At 36.1% G+C, this 12,409-nt stretch overlaps 1 long non-coding RNA gene across 1 annotated transcript; it reads left to right on the forward strand.

Moving 5' to 3' along the window:
* Positions 1-212: 212 nt before the first annotated feature.
* Positions 213-8,438, forward strand: LOC121076507. Its single transcript, XR_005823542.1, has 3 exons — positions 213-360; positions 3,504-3,571; positions 8,338-8,438. It is a non-coding gene; the product is annotated as an uncharacterized LOC121076507 (long non-coding RNA).
* Positions 8,439-12,409: the final 3,971 nt, after the last annotated feature.

Below are 12,409 nucleotides of genomic sequence, written 5' to 3' on the forward strand. Positions count from 1 at the left end.
CTCTCCTTTTTTTTTTTCTTTTTTTTTTTTTCTGTGATTTTGCTGTGGAGTCAGACCATTAATCAGTCATTCATTACTATTACTGTTGTTAAGCAGGCATATCTCTAGAGGATGACCCTTTCTTAGACAGAATTTTGATTACCACACAAAACTTGATCTTGTAAATAATGATAGCATAACCTCTTTTTCCTTTAGAAATCTACGATTCAGCAATAAGTGGCTTGGGGCCTACCATTAATCATTCACGAATATCAAAAATAATATTCAATTAGCAATGTGCTCTGGGACACTTGAATATTACTAAATATGACATGTTTCTGGTGACTTTAAATAGTATACAAGTGACACATTCAACTTCAGGTAATTTAACAACAAATAATGCAAACTGATATAAATTGGTTAAACTGGATACAGATTTTAAATACCTCTAAGTTATTTTATATTTCAAAAATGTTGGGATGTTGTTTGAAAATACTACTAATAGACTAAGAAGGCTTTTTTTCTTTTTCATGTGCCTTGTGTGTAAAAACTCAGGTGATTAATACCCAAGCAAATGGATGCTATTCAGATACCCAGATATTACTGTTTGAATACCTATGGATATCTAATTACATTTGCGATTCTACCTTAATTTGATTTGATGTTGGAGAAGGGTTGGAGGCTTTTAACTTAAGATACCTTTTTTACCTTACATCATATCTTACTCCTACACTTGTCAGATTCTTCTTTTCCATCCACCTCAACTTCATGTCCTGGGTGTGCTCAAGCTTACAGCACAAGCAGTGCCAACCCATCACTATCTTAACATAAAAATAAAGAAAACTCAGATGTTCAGATAGTTTTCGAGGTATTGTTCTACTTGCAAAAAGAATTTTCCCTCAGTGGATAAAATAACCATCTAATTACCATACTTGTGATATAGTAAGTTTTCTTGAAGAGTACTGTCTTAAATAGTTTTATTTTGAAGAGAGGGAGAACTTCATCTCTGAAAATATGTTTCCTTATTAGGATTTTTTAGGAAGTTTAAGATCCAACTATTAAAAACATTTGCATAGTGGTAAATAACTCAATTATACTTCACTGTTCAGTGCGCATAGGAAATAAATCAAATACTGTATCTCTAAAATTAAAATGGGAAAATTCAATTTTATCTGCATTTGCATTTTGTAAAAGGCAGCAAGAAGTGTTAAAGTAAGATTTTTTAATACAATGACATTGTGATGCCCTATAAAACATTTTAGAGAATGTTAACATGCACATTATGAGAAGCAAATTGATCACTTACTCAATAATTGGGGAAAAAAAGAGAAATATGAGGCATTCACAACTGTTTCTTCTTTGAGCTCATGTACTCAATCAATCTATCTCTATCTTCTTAATGCTCTGAGAAGTCAAATTAGTATGAGATTCCCCTGGAAGTGAAAGATGGATAGGTGTGTGTAGAATTCAGGGAAGGAGGAGAGAAAGGGGGTATTAATGTTGGGCAGGAGCAATCTGCAGCAGGCCCAGTCGATCTTTTGATCTAAACAACTGATCATTAAGTGTCTGAGACATTCAAATCATATTTTCTGTAGTAAACTCTTTCCACCAGTACAAATTAAAGGCTCTTAAAATTTTAACATTTCTTTTAGGACAGTGGCTGAAACTTCTGACTTGCTATTGAACATCTAATTTTATTTTGAATGAGGACAAAACATAAATCATATTGTTTGTAAGAGAACTCTTTTGAAATATTTTATTCCAGGTAGTTGAAATATTGCTTTAAAGACAACTCATTTGTTGCAGTAATATTGAATACAAATGTTTCCAAATTAATGTTATTGTAAAAATGTAAAAACTAAATGCTTTGCTCAGATTAAAAACAAGCCATTTCACTTATTTTCTTTTTAGAATGTTAGTGTCATTTCAGTTCCATGAAGTATTTTGTTTGTCAAATTGGCATTTACTGATGGAGGTACATTCCTCCACTGTACAGATAAACTTTGAATCACTCCCTTGCTTTGCAGTTAGGAAGGAATATGTGGAAGAATGTGCAAAGTATTCCAGATAAGGCCAGAGATCCATAATTCCAAAAGTTTACTACAAATACATTATTGCAATTTGTACTGTATTTGTATATACAATAGAGTACTGGATATATCTTGACAAAATTGCAACTTGAACCAGAGTGTAAACATCAGAACTATTCTTTATGATTACATTTTCTTAAAAAAAAAAGGGGGGGGGGGGGGAGGGGGAAGCAAAAGAGGAGGCTCGAACTAGTTTAGAATTTAAGTCCCTGTCTTTAAGCAAAAATACAGAGACATACACTTTGTCTTTCTAGCTAATATGTGGGGACAGTAAGGTAACCCCTAAAGATGGTGTAAAAGCCCCCCACAGCCTCTGTAAAAACTGTCCAGCTTGTTACAAAACTTGCTTCAGGCATGATCCTAGGAACTCCAGACTGATGATGTCCTCATCAATATGAAACATGGGCACGCCATATTTACCATGATATTTTAGAAGAAAATTGTCACTGTTGTTTTTTTGAGGAGCCTTATGTTGTGTGTAAATACTCAGTGAGTTCTAGAGGTGCTCTTGGACTGAGTTCACTGTGGGACTTCAGCCAAAAAAAGCGTAGTTTTTGATTCTGATTGGGTTTATATGAGATTGAGGTCAAGTTCCACACTCAAACCACAGCAGTTCTGGGCATTCAAAGAAAGAAATTAAAATTCAGAAGGAAATGGACATGGAGAAATTCAGAAGGAGATGCACGTGGATAAATGAGGCACTTCCAGGATTAAGTAACTGCTGAATGAAAATTTCCTGTCTTAAAGTTTTACATTTAGATGCGTCAGTTCTGCCCATGTCCAATTTCAGAACTGATTCTGAGACTCCAGCTAACAGAGAACCCAAACATTCCAGAAATTAAATAAAAAGAACCCAAAATTTATTACTTTGTGAAGCATCATCCAGTCAGTCTCATGATTTCTTGGAGCTTGTGTTATCCTTTTAAGCCAATGCATAGAATATCTGACCTGCAGGAAATCCCTCTGAGGCTTATATAGAATCATTTTTATGGTTGTCATTCATCCCATCCATCTAACTTCTCTTTCCCCCTTGAAAGTAAGCCAATGGGAGGGATATATGATGCTGAGAGGAATTTTCATTTTGAAGGATGCAAGATCCATCACACTGCCCATACTAATAGTTATTCAGCCTGTCACATATCATAATACTGCTCTGTGTGCGTGGAACAATACAGGCTGCATTTATCATAAAACTTGCCCCCAGGCAACTTTCCGAGCATACAGATAAAGGGAATTCATTTGTGCCCTGATCATTATGACAATGTTCTTCAACAGGTAGAAAGGCTGATTTTGTCTTGACAGTGACGGTCTGTTCATGTTGATGGCAAAATGTTTGTTTTTAATGATGCCCATAAATGCCAGTGAAACATTTTTTTCCCTGTCTCTTAAGGTCTTTAGAAGTATAAACATTCCCTCATTTTCTTTTGTTTTCAGAGATACAGATAATATTGGGATTCCTGACAAGTACTCAACCTGTGATTGCAAGTGGAGAGAGTGACAAGGTAGTGGCTGCTAGGTATAACAAGTGGTATGTTACTTACATCAGAATATCACCTGATGTTTTTAGAAATGGCTTGCATTTGCACAAGTATGGTTTCATTTCTGCACTTGAAATTTGGATCAATAATTCCCTTAATTTTAGAATCTCTGTCTAATTTGAGAGTTATTTATCAGTAGTACTGCAATAATAGTTCTTCTGTTTTAAAAATTAATCTGTGTTAATTCAAGAAAATATCAGTTTAGTGGTAATCTCTGGCTCTGTGTTATGCTTCTAGCTTCTCTTTCTTTCTGGCAGGATGGCAATGTTAGAATTAAATCATGTCTTTGGCCAGCAGTTTGCCTAGCTGTAGCTCTCTGAATGTAAGCCCAAATCTTTTTTGTATCTCAATGTTCCCGATTTTTTCCAGTTCTCATGATTTTCCTATTTACGTGAAATTCAAAACATGAAAGGAAGTAAGTTGATGAGTGGCAATTGGATTAGCATCAGAGCATGATAGAAAACACAAGTTTTGTAAAAAATAAGAGTAATGGTGCCTGATGGTATCTAGCATTTCATTGCCAGCTTGGGGTGTTACCCTTTTTGTTTTGGCAGATACTGAGTAGCATCAGGTCATACTAGCATGAGGGATCACCTGTTTTATTTAAATGAATCAGAGATCTGGTCATAGCAGGTTGACTCCCTCTTCTGACCTCTTGCCATTTCTCACAAATAAGGCACTCTTTGTGAGAATTGAAAGTCCTGTGTCATGTCTTTGTACATCACCATTTCTGGCAAAAGAAAACACAGTCAAAGGGTAAAGGCATAATATTTTAAGAGTTTTTATTATAGACCACATACCGTTAAAGGCAGGTCATTCCCCAGTCTTCTCTTCCCATCAGAGTTATATGCAGCATGTGAAGAATAGGGTCATACCAACTGCAGTATTCATAAAAAGGTTAATCGCTTCTAAATAGCTAAGAGTACAATGTCTTACCTTGCAATCTGAAGGCCAATGAGAGTGTTCTCATTATATAGCACCTCTTACTTTCCTGGGCTTCATTGTATGTGTCATTGCTAAAATTCCTGCTGAGAGAATTGCATGGTTAGCAATTTTTAAGGCAGGGCATTCTTCCTTGTATTTATTTGGTAGCTGAATTTAGTTCTTGTTAAAAGACAGTTGTTACATTTCCAGCAGAGCTTAAAAAATGCTTTTACTCCAAACACAGTAGCAAATAGTCTCTTTATTTTTGTCAGTGAAATTAAGGATGTAACAAGAACTTGGGACCTGAAAAAATGGGGAAAATGATGAACAGACCAAAAAGAATAGAATTTTGGACTAGCAGTGATTTTCAAGTTGTTGGTCAGCATCCTGTGGGAATCTGAAGACAACTTCTAAAGTGATGACAAAAAAGAATTAAAAATTTGAAACTGTTTTTCAGGATATTAGCACTTTTATATGAAGGTGTGAAATTCCGTCAGAGGTTTGCAGTTAAAAAATGCTGCATCAGAAACCAGTAGCTAATGACAAAATAATTTTCTTTCTTTTTTTTTCCCATGCTGTACTCCTAGGAGTGACCATCCCCTGAAAAAGTATTTAAACAAAACCTAGAAGCTGAAATGTGAAAAGAAAATTGGCTAACAGTGGACTAAATCAGATGAGCATATTACTGTAATGAATTTAATTACATGGGGAATTTACAATTATTTTTCATTGCTTTAAAAAAATCTAGTGTTGAAAACTCCAGGGAGTAAACAGTCTCAAAAACAAACTGCTGGTAACATTTAATATGTGCACCAGAAAAATGATTATCCCCTTAAAGTTTTATAAAAAAGTGGTGAAAAACAGAAACAGGGAAATATTGCCTGTTACATCAAAACACACTTGTATGCTTAATTGTAATTATCGTAAAGGTATTGAAAATCATTTGCTACAACTTTCTGCAGTTTTAAACACAGTGGTAGTTTTCAGCTGCATTATCTTGTATATGAACACATAAAGACGTATATCAGCCTTTATGTGTGAATAAAGATGAGTGAATTAATAGCTCTTGTCTTAAGCTAAAGCTCTTCTACTGTCTAAATCTAAGCAGGTGTTAAAACTCGAGGGGCCAGATTCTAATCTGTTATGCCAGTGTAAATTAAGAGTGATTCAAAGGAAATTAAAGTGGTGAATCTTAATTTCACAAAGTGTAACTTGGATTTGAATTTGGCCTTAGGTTCTACAAGTTACATCATGAGTGACTGCAGAGGTATTATGTGTTAGGCAAGAAAGTGTTCCCCCTGAGTGACTGTGGCAGAGTTAGCCCCTAGGTGTTTGGTTACACATATTTGAAGTATTAACCTGTCTCATTTTCAAAGTTTCTTATTTTGTATCTGCCCATGGATGAGGCAGCTGCTCCACTGACTTTATGGTAATCATGGGGAAGAAGAGCTATGCATTTGCTTGCTGCAAGTTAATTGTGAACTTAAAAAATCTGTTCCCTATGCCCTTCCTCTTAAAAACAAATACTGCAGATTTGTATTCACTCTTTTCCTTCCCAAGTTCTGCATAGGCGTTATGAGCTTTCCAATGATATCCTTGGGGTTTTACATTCATCCTAACATATGGCCTGTATGTGAGGTTGTACTCAAATTTATTGGAGTTTATGTGTGATTGGGAGCAGTTATCTGGCTGAATTGCTGAATCATGGAACAATTACAGCAGAAACTCTTCTGGTTTTGTGTTTTTTTTACAAATGATATTGTACTAAGTTACATTCACTTTGGTTCTTGGCAGAACTGCTGAAAAGTAAGTTACAGCTGTTGCCATCTGGTAACTTTAGAAGCAATTTCCCTAGCACGTTCCTGTTGCTTAATAATTTTTCATTTATTCTATGCAGGTAACTAGATCCTCTGTCACATCACAAATATAGTTACTCTTTTTCTTCTTTTGCCAGTCTGTTGAAGACTAGATTCTCACAATGCAGCTTTTTCTGACTAGGGGACAAGGTGTAACTGGCTGCTCCATGAAGAAATAGCTTTCTGTACTGTTCTCCTCAGTCCCAGAGGGACTATTTAGAGCAAAAGACTGCTCAGCTGTGCTACCCGCCAAAAAGGTCAGGTTGAAGTCCTGCTCTTGCTTTCTCCCTGCCAGACAACTGTCCCAGTCACTAGTACTGGGTGGGAAATTGCAGCTTGCAGAGGAAAGCTAATACTTTACATGGATGTTAAAGACAATCATTTGAAGTTGAAAGATATCTGGGAAAGTACTGCTATGTGCTTACTCTGCCAGCTGCTTTAGGAGATCGGACACTGGGTTACAAAGACCTTTGGATTGTCCCAACATAGTTCCTATCATGTTCATGCACTGAAAATCAGCTTCAGAAATTGAACTAGAGAAAAAGAGAAAATTAAAGAAGAGTCATCTACTCATCTCTATATTTAAACAGGCAAGGTTAATTGACAATTGACATGCATTTACAGCGCTTAAGCTGAGCAGGAACAATACTTGAGAATTGCATTTCTATCCTACATCCTTTTAACTTTCCTATTTTTTCACTCATCTAATGTCAGATGAGATTTCAGTTTCCTTATACAACTGGTAAGAGTTTGTCTCTCTCTCTCTCTTCCTTTAACTCTGAATTTAACTCAAAATTCTTTAAGCACCTATGCAGTAATGTCTCCCTGAATAACGTGCCAGAAAAACATCTCACTGGTGCAGCTAAGACAAAGCTGCAATCATGAAAAATAGGCTGCTGTTTTGTGGAGTTGAGGATTGGAGTGCAACAGGCAATCTTTCTCACTGTGACAGTTTGCACATTGGATATTCTGTGCTCCAGAATTCACCTAAAGACACCCAGAAATAATATCTCCTCAATTAAGATCTGGCAAATTTGTCTGTTAATTGGAGTCATGTTCAACAAGTTTTGTGTGCCTTAAGTGACTTTAGACATGGGAGGTTTAAGAGTAATTAACAAGCATGTTTGCCATTAGTCTCTGACATTCTCTTTGCAAAGCTGCACTTAGCTAGGAAAACAGGAGGAGACAAATGGACAAAACAGAAGTGAAAAATGGGCAGGGTAAAGAGTTCACCAGTATAAAAGACTATTTCAAAAACTGTCTGGAAGATGGTTAAAGCAAATAACTCACCTTCCAAAATCCTCAAGTGGCCAGATTTATCAATCCAAAAGGTGAACTTTGAGGTTAAAATCATCTTGTCTAAATTACGTGGAAGATAGATAGCTGGTTGGGAAGGAAACTTTGGTTGAAATAACTTTAACTGACAAGCTGTTATGCCTCATCTTATTCCCCTACATTAGGATCGGTCTTGCATAATATCCTTGTTTATCTTCCTACCTCCAGTCTGTGAACATTGCTTCCTAATTTCTATCACATCCATTTGATGAAATTTTATAATGGCATTTTCTCTTCTCAGCATTATAGTGTGATATCTTATTAGTGACTTTACTGTTTTGTTAACCTGAATAAATCCTACTATAATAACAGGTGTTATAAGTGTAACAATAAATTTACATTAGAAATATCCAAACTAATGTGAGCACAGAATGGTAACCCCAGTGCTAAGCCATGGAAACTCCATCTATGCTCAGTGTATTTCTTTGGAATCTTAAATTTGTTCCAGAAAGGATGACAGGTAAGCATCTGTTTCAAGGACTGCTGCTGTAAGGAACAGTGCCTTCCTTAAATCTTTCACAATTCAAATATTAATTTTAATTTTAATACAGTGAATGGAGTATAAACAAAGGTTTTGTTTGGTTGTCTGAGACATTGAAATTCCTTATTCCTTAGGGGTAAACCAATTTTGAAGTGGATAGAGGAGGGAGAAGGCGCCATTCTGTATAAGGAGCCCAAGTGAAGAGAACCATGTCTGAGTCACAGTGTCTAAAGTCTCAAAGTCTCAAAGTCCGAGTCTAAAGTCTCAAAGGTAATTTTTTTAAATTCAGATTTAAACTTGCAGGATTAATTCAGCTATAGTGTATGGCAAATGCCGGTTTATTAGTCTCCTGTTTCCCATTTATCCACTCACCTGTTTCACTATGGTAAAGTTAGTTGTACAAACTTATTTATCCCTGCACGTCTTGAAGAACTTGTACAAGGCAGCAGCAAAGTGTCATCCTCCCTCATGTTCCTTTGTAGTGGCATATCAGCCAGCCCAGTCACCATCTAGTTCTCATAACAGTCAGAGTACAGCAAAGAAAACTGCTGCTAAAGAGATAATAGCAGAGTACAACTAAAATGAATAAAATTAAGGCAATTTTTCCTATCAAGTTTTCCTAATGAATAATGCATTTACTAATAAACAAAAGGGCTGCCAAGGACATGACAGATTGGGGATATAACACAAGAGTTATTGAAAGTGGCAGACAGGTCACAACTTTTATTTATGTTAATAGCTAACCACCTGTCAGATAAATTGGTAAGTAGATACCTCCACAGCAGTGCCAGCAGGCGCCTTTCAGAACTGTGAGAAAGGACCAAGAGGACAGACAGCCTAGCTAGCTATGGTGCTGGCAGCTGAGAAATGTCAGTTCTTCCCTCTTCTAGTCACAACTGTGCCTTAATATTCACTGTTTAGGAAAGGGCTGAATACATTATTACTGGTTTTAGTAGCTGCTTTCCCGAACAGCTCTTACCTGCTTGTGACAGACATAAATTTTAACTTCCTTTTGGCAAATAGGTCATCATCTGCAGTGTTGAATACTGACATTCAGACCTCTGGCACAAACTGGAAACTCACTAGTACTTATTAAACAATTGGGACCCCAAGCATTATCCTCAGTAAACCTTATTGTTTAAGTCAATGTTATTAGTGATAAAAAAAACTTATTGTATTGTCTTAGATTGTTTGGAGGATGACACTGTATCTCTTTTTAAATTTACAAACTTGTGTGGACCTTAAAAATTTATAAAACATTTTTCCATAGTTAAAAGGAAATCCAGAACCTACTGGGATTCACAAAGAAAATAATTTTCCCCTTCTTTGAAGTGATCCCATAGAAGTTTTCAAAAAATGAAGTACACCCTACCATAGTTCTACACTTAATTTAGGTGATCAGGTAACTGATCGGTTTCTGGCAGTTCTAATTTCAGTTTCCTCCTCTGTCTGACAACATTTGAACCTGTCCTACCATTAAGGACTTACAGGATTGATTTTCATCCTGCTCTCCACTCTGTTGAAGCTGTTTCACTTTACATAGAATAATTAAATACTCAGTAAGCCACAGAGAAAGAGAGCAGGAGTGCATATTGCCCTGCAGCCCAATGATTAGTGCATTCTGATACAAGCTGTCATCACAGATATTATTGCCTACTGTTCTGATTAAAGAAAGGCCTTTAATCCAGGATTTTGACTTGCAGGTGATACTTTAAACCCTAGAGTAATGCCATACTCAGTAGCTATCATATTAATTCACATCCTGGGATTTTTTTTATAAGACCTTGTTCCTGAAGTTATTTCAAGAACAAAGTTCTAGATTAATCCCAACCTTTCATAAGTACCTTAGGTGTTTAAGTCAGGACACTAGTCTATAGAAACTTCTGGTACACAAGGGAAAGATTTAGACATCTTCAAAATATAGTTCAGGTCTTAGACATACCCACAGCTCTCTGAAGTGTTTCTCTTTTTTCAATGACTATATGAGAGGTAGATTCTGTCCTTTGTAATTCATTTAAATATGATATGAATCTAAGCTTTTTTGAATTTTTCTCAAATTCATTCAAAGTGCACAAAATACAATTGCATCCACAGTACCTTCTTGATCTGGGAAAGATACTGGGAAAATAAAATCTTTTCATATGGATAGACTGATTTTGCATTAACAATAACACTGGAACTTCATTCATGGATGATTTTGTTATTCCACAGAAAAGATATTCTCTACAGCAACAATTAGTACCTGAGCATAAATGTTTAAATATGTGCAAAGGAAAACCTGCCCCATTATGTTGTTATGGCTGTTTTTCAGCTGGGATGCTGATATTTTATGAATGTTACAACATAGCCAGATGATCAACATATTCCCAATGACACCATTTGCTAGTAAAATAACTACTGCTGCCTACAGAAGTGTTAAAACCCTCACTGTACATAAAATCTCAGCACTTTTGCTTGCTGTTTCTGTGATTGATAGTAATAAACTCCACTTTCATGAATGAGAGGCTTCTGTGTAAACACTTGCAGTGTATTATAAAAATGAACATGAATATGTGCATTCTTCACAGAAGCTTTTCCCATTTTTTTTGAAATGCGTCCTTATGCCTGCTTGTCTCTGGCATATTCAGAAATTCAGATACCATATGTCCTTATGATCATCTTCAAAACTTCCAAATCCAGGCTCTCTCTCTTCAACAAGCTTCTTTTATTGATAAGTGCTGCTGCTGTGGCTGCATCTGCTAAGAGCAACTGTGCACAGCTCCAGTGACTAATCTCATTTAGGTTAATGGTATCTGCAAGGTCACTTGGGAAGGATATGAAGACCCTATTATCCACCTGGATGCTGCTGTACAGGTATAGATGAAGCAAGTACATACATTGCTGGAGAGAGAGAAAGCTGTCATGAATCTCGCAGATTTCTAGATTACTCTAATCTTTAGAACTGGAGAAATTTTCCTTAAAATCAGAGATTTAAAAGAAAGCAAAAAGTATTTACACAATTCAATTATTCCTGGAAATTCTAGAGTGCAGAGTTTCACTATTTCTGAAGAATTTGTTTCAGCTGCTAAGTGTATTTGTTTGAGCTGGTGCAAAAAAAAAAAATTAAAATAAATATATACAAGTTTTTCTTCCATGCACCTCTACCTCTGTTTTGTGTTTAGGAAGAAAGGAGGATGTCAGGTGAAGCTTCCTTCTCCCTCTCCCTCACCGTCTCCCCCTCCCCCTCCCAAGTATTTTATGCAGGCAGTAGGTTTTGTTCATGTATCTGGGTAGCACAAGAGCAGAATACCTGAATCTGCTGATGGTGTTGATGCAAAATATTACTCCTTTCTATCCCATCTGGAATAACAGAAAATCCAAAAAGTATCTCTTGAGTCCTTTCTGGAGCTCCTCCCAGGGAAATAATACTTTGCTCAGGGCTATGAATGAATTCTCATATCATTAACGATTTCTAATTATTTAGCAGATGGGATTTGTAGATTTGGACTACTTTGATAAAAGTGCCCTAAAATAAATAGAACTCCCATATTTTAGCTGAAGAAAATGAGCAAATTAAAGTATTGCTGAGTGACTATCATTTGCTGTATATTACAAAATACAGATGGAAACAGCACAATCTCCATTGTTGTTAATTGCTGTTGTTAATACTTTTTAGTAAGTACATGAATTTCAGTGTAAATAGCGCTTTCTCTTGCTGCTAGCTTCACAGAAGATTTGCATACAGCCATTAATTCCTTACTCATAAAATATATATGTATTAAAAACAAAGGAAGATAATATGATGATAATACATCAGAGGCTTTTGCTAACTGTAGTGGAGAGCACAAAGAAGAGATGGCAAATATCCTTCTGCCTAGTCATCTGTGTTGCCATACTCTCACTTCCACTTCAGTTTTGACTTTCAACAAAATACATTATTTTGGGAAAAGTCAATAATTGGAAATAAAATGTGTATGATAAGCTTCATGACTTCTCTTAACTTTGAGTATGTGAGCTGTCCTAAAGGGATTTTAGCCAAGTTTTTGATAGCGTTGCCTCCACTTGCCCTACAAAAAAATTCCATGGCCTTCAGAGCAATTACTCAAGGTGCAGGAATAATCAGACGGGTCTTTTATGGCTCTCAGCAGGCTTGGAACCGTATATTTTTGCAGTACCTTTTCTGTGTATCTTCTCTCCATCACAAGTGTGTGTATTAGCTGGCATTGA

This window comes from Cygnus olor, chromosome 12 (assembly GCF_009769625.2).
Source record: "Cygnus olor isolate bCygOlo1 chromosome 12, bCygOlo1.pri.v2, whole genome shotgun sequence".
Classification (NCBI taxonomy): domain Eukaryota; kingdom Metazoa; phylum Chordata; class Aves; order Anseriformes; family Anatidae; genus Cygnus; species Cygnus olor.